The following is a 10,397-nucleotide window of genomic DNA, read 5'->3' as shown; positions in this document are numbered from 1 at the left end:
TGCTCACAGCACTTGCCCCAGTAATTTGTCAAGGCTATACGGTGGATCTTTGTATTTGATTTGTTTGTGTGCACACACACACACACACGCACGTGTATAAACAACATCCTACACGGGCTCAAGTTTGTTTCACCAAGAGACCAGGACGAGGCTCGCTCGTCTCACGAGAGTAATCTTGGGCATCAGGCCTGCCGGTAGGGGGGCGATGATTAACCGCTGCGAGTTATAATTGAGTCATTTTTCACACCTCGCAAAGTCTGGACCCTGACCGCCAGCAGGCCACGCACACAACAGCGGCCTCAGCTCTTGCCAATGCCGACCAGGGGACCTGTAAGGTCCGCTCTGGATGTGGACGGCCGCCGATGACTCCCAGGGGTAATACAACCGCAGTATTAACCGGGGCGGCCCCTGCGACGAGAGGCGGACGCGCTACACCGGTAGGCCGCCGTCGCTGTTAGCGAGCGCCTATTAAGGCCATCACGGAACACGAGAGGGCGGGGTGGGCATATATAACACCACGCCCGGCCGCCTTTGTCTCCCCAGTGGCGATGTCGCCCCAGTGCTGGTCTCACCAGGGACTCGTATGAGGCTGAGTTGGCTCAGGGAGACCCAGTGCCGCGTGTACAAGACACATACAAAGATCCCCCGTATAGCCTGAACAGAATTTTGGGGCAAGTACTTTCAGCGAGCAGCAGCGCCTATAAAGGCCGGGATTGCACTTGAGGGGGCGGTGTGGGCGTACACCCCACGCCCGGCCGCCTTTGTCTCCCCCAACGCTGATTTAAATTTTTACATCCAGCCGGGTACTCAATTGAGGGCAAATCGACCTAGGAGAGGCCAGCTACACACACACTCACACGCACAGAGTCACACAGCACGTGTTTGGACCAGGATATGAACTAGTTTTTATTTTACCAGGTAAGGCACATTGAGCTATTTAACTCTTGATCAGAAACGGCCTGGCCCCAGATGGTAGATTGACGAAGTGGCTTATCATCACGGGGAAATGCATAGCAGCCAAATCATCTAAACGCGTGTTTCTAAATGTGGAAGGATAAATTGGAGGGCCCGGAGAAAAATCCACACAGCCACGTGGAGAGAGACACGAAAACTCCAAATATACAGCAGCAGGCGTCAGGGTCGGGATTGACCTCACAACTTCCTGTATACCAGGCGAGGTAGTTAACATCTCACCACGTGGAGAGAGAGACACGCAAACTCCAAATATACAGCAGGCGTCAGGGTTGGGATCGAACCCACGGCCTACTGCATATCAGACGAGGTAGTTAACATCTCATCACGTGGAGAGAGAGACACGCAAACTCCAAATATACAGCAGCAGGCGTCAGGGTCGGGATTGACCTCACAACTTCCTGTATACCAGGCGAGGTAGTTAACATCTCACCACGTGGAGAGAGAGACACGCAAACTCCAAATATACAGCAGGCGTCAGGGTTGGGATCGAACCCACGGCCTACTGCATATCAGACGAGGTAGTTAACATCTCATCACGTGGAGAGAGAGACACGCAAACTCCAAATATACAGCAGCAGGCGTCAGGGTCGGGATCGACCTCACGACCTCCTGTAGACCAGGCGAGGTAGTTAACATCTCACCACGTGGAGAGAGAGACACGCAAACTCCAAATATACAGCAGCAGGCGTCAGGGTCGGGATCGACCTCACGACCTCCTGTAGACCAGGCGAGGTAGTTAACATCTCCTAGCCACCGTGGCGCCCAGAGAGAGTGCGGATTGCAGGCCATTCATCATCATCCCGATCATTGCGATAACTGCCGGCCGTGAGCGACACGGCGAGGCTTGCCCCTTGCTGCTGTTTAATAATCTGCTGACATCGGTGGCGCTGTGATCGCGGGTGCGGAGTCAGGAGGCGGGTGGGGAGCGCTGGGGGGGGAGATTTTGGCTCCCCCGCGTCCAATCTTCGCCTCTTCAGCCGCCCTGGGGTCGATTCTCCACGCGGTTCCAACGCCGCCTCGAACTTGCCGTGCGCCGTGGACCGGAGAATCGAGGCGGTGCGTGTGTTGGGGAGAGGGCCTCGGTGTTAACATCGCCACGAGGGAGACAAAGGCGGATGGGTGTGGTTCTGGCCGGCCACCCACCCTCTCGTGTGCCGTGTTGACCTTCATAAGGTGCTACTCGCGAATAGCACTTGCCCCAACAAGATGTTAAATGCTACACTAACGAACCCAGCGACCCAAGTTCGAATTCCGCTCACGGCCAACAATGCCGGTGACGATTGTCTGAACCGGTCCTGGGCCTCCCCCTAGGTCGACTCGGCCTCAAAACGAGTACCTGGTGCGGTGTGTGCAACATCGGCCCCGGGGAGACAAAGGCGGCCGATACCTCCTCCTCGTGCGCTGTGACTGCACTTGCGCTGACAAGACAAATACAAAGATCCCCCGTGGAGCCTTAACAGACTTTTGGGGCAAGTGCTGTTAGCGAGCAGCACCTATGAAGGCCGGCACGGCACACGAAGGGTGTGGGTGGCCAACACCGCACTCACAACAACAACAACAACCGCCGCTGTTCGCCGCCGTGTTGCGGTGACGTCACCACGGCTCTTGTGCCAGGCTAGGTGCACCTCGAGGCCAAGTAAAGTGGCGAAGGCTCGCTGCTGGCAAGAGGTCACGGGACAGAACGCAGGTGCCGTGGGTTCACCGGCTGGCAGAGGCACCCTCATTGTGCTCCCCGCTGTGGCAACTCCCTGCGTTTTATCCGCCCGGCTCTCCGCTCGTTGTTGTGAGCGTCGCTCCTCTGCCCTCTGTCAACTCACACTCTTCCTCACGCAAACTCAGCCATGCGAGCGCCGTGATTCTTGTTCATAATTCTTGTTCGTGATTTTTGTTCGTGATTTTTGTTCGTGATTATTGTTCGTGATTATTGTTCGTGATTTTTGTTCGTAATTAATGTTCGTCATTTTTGTTCGTAATTTTTGTCCGTGATTTTTGTTCGTGATTTTTGTCCGTGATTTTTGTTCGTGATTTTTGTCCGTGATTTTTGTTCGTGATTTTTGTCCGTGATTTTTGTCCGTGATTTTTGTTCGTGATTTTTGTTCGTGATTTTTGTCCGTGATTTTTGTTCGTGATTTTTGTCCGTGATTTTTGTCCGTGATTTTTGTTCGTGATTTTTGTTCGTGATTTTTGTCCGTGATTTTTGTTCGTGATTTTTGTCCGTGATTTTTGTTCGTGATTTTTGTCCGTGATTTTTGTTCGTGATTTTTGTCCGTGATTTTTGTTCGTGATTTTTGTTCGTGATTCTTGTTCGTGATTTTTGTTCGTGAATCTTGTTCGTGAATCTTGTTCACAGTGACTGGTACAAGCACTTACCGCACGCTCCACGAGGGATGGCGTGAGCGAACCTCATCTCCCATCGCCCACCTGCCATCTCTCTTCCTCACTTCAATCCCCCCCCCCCGCCTCCTCGATCTCATCTCTCGGCTCCTACCTATCTCCTGCCTCTTGTCTCCAACGATTCATCTCCCACCCATTCTCTCACCTCCCTCGCTCCCCACCACCTCCCACCCACAGGCCCTCCCTCCGCCCCTCCCGCCACGCTTCGATAGTCAAGGTGCATTTGCATAAATTTCAAATCTCAGTCGTAATGGGACAGACTCCCACAGCGGTCAAGGTATTAAGGTGCGATTCAGCACATCACTCTTCATCACTCACATCACTCCCCATCACTCACACTCACATCACTCTACATCACTCACACTCACATTACTCTCCATCACTCACACTCACATCACTCTACATCACTCACACTCACATCACTCACACTCTCATCACTCTACATCACTCACACTCACACCACTCACATCACTCACACTCTCATCACTCTACATCACTCTTCATCACTCTACATCACTCTCCATCACTCACACTCACATCACTCTACATCACTCACACCACTCACATCACTCACACCACTCACACTCACATCACTCACACCACTCACACTCACATCACTCACACCACTCACATCACTCTACATCACTCACACTCACACCACTCACATCACTCACACCACTCACATCACTCACACCACTCACACTCACACCACTCACACCACTCACACTCACATCACTCTACATCACTCACACTCACATCACTCTACATCACTCACACTCACACCACTCACACCACTCTTCATCACTCACACTCACACCACTCACATCACTCACACTCACACCACTCACATCACTCACACCACTCACACTCACACCACTCACATCACTCACACTCACACCACTCACATCACTCACACCACTCACACTCACACCACTCACACCACTCACACTCACATCACTCTACATCACTCACACTCACATCACTCTACATCACTCACACTCACATCACTCTGCATCACTCACACTCACACCACTCACATCACTCACACCACTCACACTCACATCACTCACACCACTCACACTCACATCACTCACACCAGTCACACTCACATCACTCACACCACTCACATCACTCTACATCACTCACACTCACACCACTCACACTCACATCACTCACACCACTCACATCACTCTTCATCACTCACACCATTCTTCATCACTCACACTCACATCACTCCCATCACTCACACTCACATCTCTCACATCACTCACACTCACGCTACTTACACTCATCACCACTCTCACTCACACATCACTCACATCACTCACACTCCCATCACTCACACCACTCACTCACATCACTCACACTCACACCACTTTCCATCACGCACACTCACATCACTCACACCACTCACACTCACACCTCTCCATCACTCACACTCACTCACACTCACTCATATCACTCACACCACTCACATCACTCTCCATCACTCACACCACTCACACCACTCTCCATCACTCACACTCACTCACACCACTCACACTCACATCACTCTACATCACTCACACTCACATCACTCTACATCACTCACACTCACACCACTCACACCACTCTTCATCACTCACACTCACACCACTCACATCACTCACACTCACACCACTCACATCACTCACACCACTCACACTCACACCACTCACATCACTCACACTCACACCACTCACATCACTCACACCACTCACACTCACACCACTCACACCACTCACACTCACATCACTCTACATCACTCACACTCACATCACTCTACATCACTCACACTCACATCACTCTGCATCACTCACACTCACACCACTCACATCACTCACACCACTCACACTCACATCACTCACACCACTCACACTCACATCACTCACACCAGTCACACTCACATCACTCACACCACTCACATCACTCTACATCACTCACACTCACACCACTCACACTCACATCACTCACACCACTCACATCACTCTTCATCACTCACACCATTCTTCATCACTCACACTCACATCACTCCCATCACTCACACTCACATCTCTCACATCACTCACACTCACGCTACTTACACTCATCACCACTCTCACTCACACATCACTCACATCACTCACACTCCCATCACTCACACCACTCACTCACATCACTCACACTCACACCACTTTCCATCACGCACACTCACATCACTCACACCACTCACACTCACACCTCTCCATCACTCACACTCACTCACACTCACTCATATCACTCACACCACTCACATCACTCTCCATCACTCACACCACTCACACCACTCTCCATCACTCACACTCACTCACACCACTCACACTCACATCACTCTACATCACTCACACTCACATCACTCTACATCACTCACACTCACACCACTCACACCACTCTTCATCACTCACACTCACACCACTCACATCACTCACACTCACACCACTCACATCACTCACACCACTCACACTCACACCACTCACATCACTCACACTCACACCACTCACATCACTCACACCACTCACACTCACACCACTCACACCACTCACACTCACATCACTCTACATCACTCACACTCACATCACTCTACATCACTCACACTCACATCACTCTGCATCACTCACACTCACACCACTCACATCACTCACACCACTCACACTCACATCACTCACACCACTCACACTCACATCACTCACACCAGTCACACTCACATCACTCACACCACTCACATCACTCTACATCACTCACACTCACACCACTCACACTCACATCACTCACACCACTCACATCACTCTTCATCACTCACACCATTCTTCATCACTCACACTCACATCACTCCCATCACTCACACTCACATCTCTCACATCACTCACACTCACGCTACTTACACTCATCACCACTCTCACTCACACATCACTCACATCACTCACACTCCCATCACTCACACCACTCACTCACATCACTCACACTCACACCACTTTCCATCACGCACACTCACATCACTCACACCACTCACACTCACACCTCTCCATCACTCACACTCACTCACACTCACTCATATCACTCACACCACTCACACCACTCTCCATCACTCACACTCACTCACACCACTCTCCATCACTCACACTCACTCACACCACTCACACTCACATCACTCTACATCACTCACACTCACATCACTCTACATCACTCACACTCACACCACTCACACCACTCTTCATCACTCACACTCACACCACTCACATCACTCACACTCACACCACTCACATCACTCACACCACTCACACTCACACCTCTCCATCACTCACACTCACTCACACTCACTCATATCACTCACACCACTCACACCACTCTCCATCACTCACACTCACACCACTTTCCATCACGCACACTCACATCACTCACACCACTCACACTCACACCTCTCCATCACTCACACTCACTCACACTCACTCATATCACTCACACCACTCACACCACTCTCCATCACTCACACTCACTCACACCACTCTCCATCACTCACACTCACTCACACCACTCTACATCACTCACACTCACATCACTCTACATCACTCACACTCACACCACTCACACCACTCTTCATCACTCACACTCACTCATATCACTCACACCACTCACACCACTCTCCATCACTCACACTCACTCACACCACTCTCCATCACTCACACTCACTCACACCACTCTCCATCACTCACACTCACTCACACCACTCACACTCACACCACTCTACATCACTCACACTCACATCACTCTACATCACTCACACTCACACCACTCACACCACTCTTCATCACTCACACTCACTCATATCACTCACACCACTCACACCACTCTCCATCACTCACACTCACTCACACCACTCTCCATCACTCACACTCACTCACACCACTCACACTCACATCACTCTACATCACTCACACTCACATCACTCTACATCACTCACACTCACACCACTCACACCACTCTCCATCACTCACACTCACTCACACCACTCTTCATCACTCACACTCACTCACACCACTCACACCACTCACACCACTCTCCATCACTCACACCACTCTTCATCACTCACACTCACTCACACCACTCACACCACTCACACCACTCTCCATCACTCACACTCACTCACACCACTCTCCATCACTCACACTCACTCACACCACTCACACTCACATCACTCTACATCACTCACACTCACATCACTCTACATCACTCACACTCACACCACTCACACCACTCTCCATCACTCACACTCACTCACACCACTCTTCATCACTCACACTCACTCACACCACTCACACCACTCACACCACTCTCCATCACTCACACCACTCTTCATCACTCACACTCACTCACACCACTCACACCACTCACACCACTCTCCATCACTCACACTCACTCACACCACTCTCCATCACTCACACTCACTCACACCACTCACACTCACATCACTCTACATCACTCACACTCACATCACTCTACATCACTCACACTCACACCACTCACACCACTCTCCATCACTCACACTCACTCACACCACTCTTCATCACTCACACTCACTCACACCACTCACACCACTCACACCACTCTCCATCACTCACACTCACTCTTCATCACTCTCCATCACTCACACTCACTCACACCACTCACACCACTCTCCATCACTCACACTCACTCTACATCACTCTCCATCACTCACACTCACTCACACCACTCACACCACTCTCCATCACTCTACATCACTCACACTCACATCACTCTACATCACTCACACTCACACCACTCACACCACTCTCCATCACTCACACTCACTCTACATCACTCTCCATCACTCACACTCACTCACACCACTCACACCACTCTCCATCACTCTACATCACTCACACTCACATCACTCTACATCACTCACACTCACACCACTCACACCACTCTCCATCACTCACACTAGTTGTAATTACTGGCTGTTACCTGATGATGCTAGTTGTAATTACTGGCTGTTACCTGATGATGCTAGTTGTAATTACTGGCGAAACATCATACTAAGATGGTAAATGTTGTGGCTTGGCTCTCCAACACACCGGTTAGTGCTGTACTAGTATACTACACTACACTATACACTACACTACTATACACTACACTATACACTACACTATACACTACACACTAGTGCTGTACTAGTGACGATTTGTCACGTTCTGTCCACGTGACAAACCTTACTAGTTGGCTGTCGGGTGGTGGCGGGTTTAACGACACATTTATATATTTACGCGATCCAACCCAAAAGACTTGTATTATGGATGATATTGGTCACAAAAGCCTACTACGTGTTAAACAGGAGTTGTATTGTGATATGTACCAGTTGAAAGGGTAAAAACCTATCACTATATTTTGCCACTGGTAAAGGAGGTCTCATAGTGTAAATGCTTACCCCGAGCTCTCAATACTCTGATAGTGGCTGTCTTTGAGTTGTACGCCTTTTGGCGTCATCTGGTCCAACACCAATGGAGACTAGGCTCTAAGAAAAGCTGTCTCGGGTGTGGACCAATCAACTTCAAGGACAGTGCATATGATTATCATTATCAGAGTTGTTTCTTTTTGTTTGCAATTTGACTGCTTGTGTTGTGGTTATTGCAAACATGATGCCTTGTATAAAGGTGTCAGTTTTTGTAGCAGTTGAAAGGGTAAACACCTATCACTATATTTTACCACTGGTTAAGGAGGTCTCATAGTGTGGGGAGTTGTATCGTCTGCGTGTTCATTGTTATTCACATTCTCCAGACGGGCACTCGTGGCTATGTTCAGTGGTGGCTCCCGTGGCCCAGCGTTACTGTGGCGGCAGCAGCAGCAGTGAGGGTTGGTGGTGGACCGCACACAGACGCTGCTGTGAAACTCTCCCTCCCCGTGGGTGGATGTCGAGGTGCCGTACCCCGCGGCTCGCCAGCAGAAGGCGGTACAGCAAGGCGTGGACTGTTTATTCCGTCTGTACGGGGATAGCGCGTTGCCCCCTCGCGCGAGGCGTCGGTTTTCTCCGCGTGCTCCGGTTTCCACATTTGTATAATAAAACACTCATCATTTATTGGTTGAAAGCATCTCACCAATAAAAAAAAAACCAAACGCAGGACGATCCCCCAACGGGGTAAGCCCCGTAGCGTGCACAGAGGGAGAGTCCACGAACGTCGGGATTTCACCTGCAACATCGATTCAAGTGAGCACTACTCTCCCGCTCAGAGGTGTTTCGCCTTGCAGTTGAATCGACGCCGGGAGTGAAGGTTGTGCACTGCCAGGAAGAAAGCTGTGCGGCCCAAGGGCTGTGTAAGGAAAGCTTTCATGCCGTGCACGGAGATGCGGAGGCTTCATTTGCTCATCTCTCGTTTGGTCTCCGTGCCAAGACGCCGGCAGTCACGATCGCGCGAGTGCACAGTGCCGCCTGGCGTTTGGAGAGGCGCGTTTGACGAAACCCAAACTGTATAAATGAAACTAAACCTCACGTACACGTTACTTTCAAGTCCTCGCTGAAAACGAACATTATCTGCGCCAGACATCCCAGTGTTAAGCAGCCTCCGACTGAGAACGAGTCTGTAAACCCAGTGAGTATTCATTGGCCTGCGGGTGAAAGGCGCTTTAGACGTATAAATAAAAAAATATTATTATCAATTCCAAGCCACTGTCGTGTATGTACAGTATCTATGTTAAAGGGGGTGGTGCATCACTCTGGATATTTACTATATTTATACCAGGTAAGGCCCACTGCTCTTTTTCAGAAGCGACCTGGCCACAGATGACAGCTCAAAGAAGTGACTCATCATCATCGCGTGGAAATGTTGAGCTGCCAAATCCCGAAACGCGTGATGTTGATTCTAAATGTGGAGGAAAAAACCACACGAAACCCGGAGAAAGGTCCACGTGGCCGCGGGGAGAACATGCACACTCCAAATAGGCAGCCTTCGTCAGGGTCGGGATCAAACCACGACCTCCCG

Source organism: Lampetra fluviatilis, chromosome 14 (genome assembly GCF_964198595.1).
Source record: "Lampetra fluviatilis chromosome 14, kcLamFluv1.1, whole genome shotgun sequence".
Classification (NCBI taxonomy): domain Eukaryota; kingdom Metazoa; phylum Chordata; class Hyperoartia; order Petromyzontiformes; family Petromyzontidae; genus Lampetra; species Lampetra fluviatilis.
The sequence above is the reverse complement of the archived record's forward strand: the minus strand, read 5'-3'. Positions refer to the sequence as shown.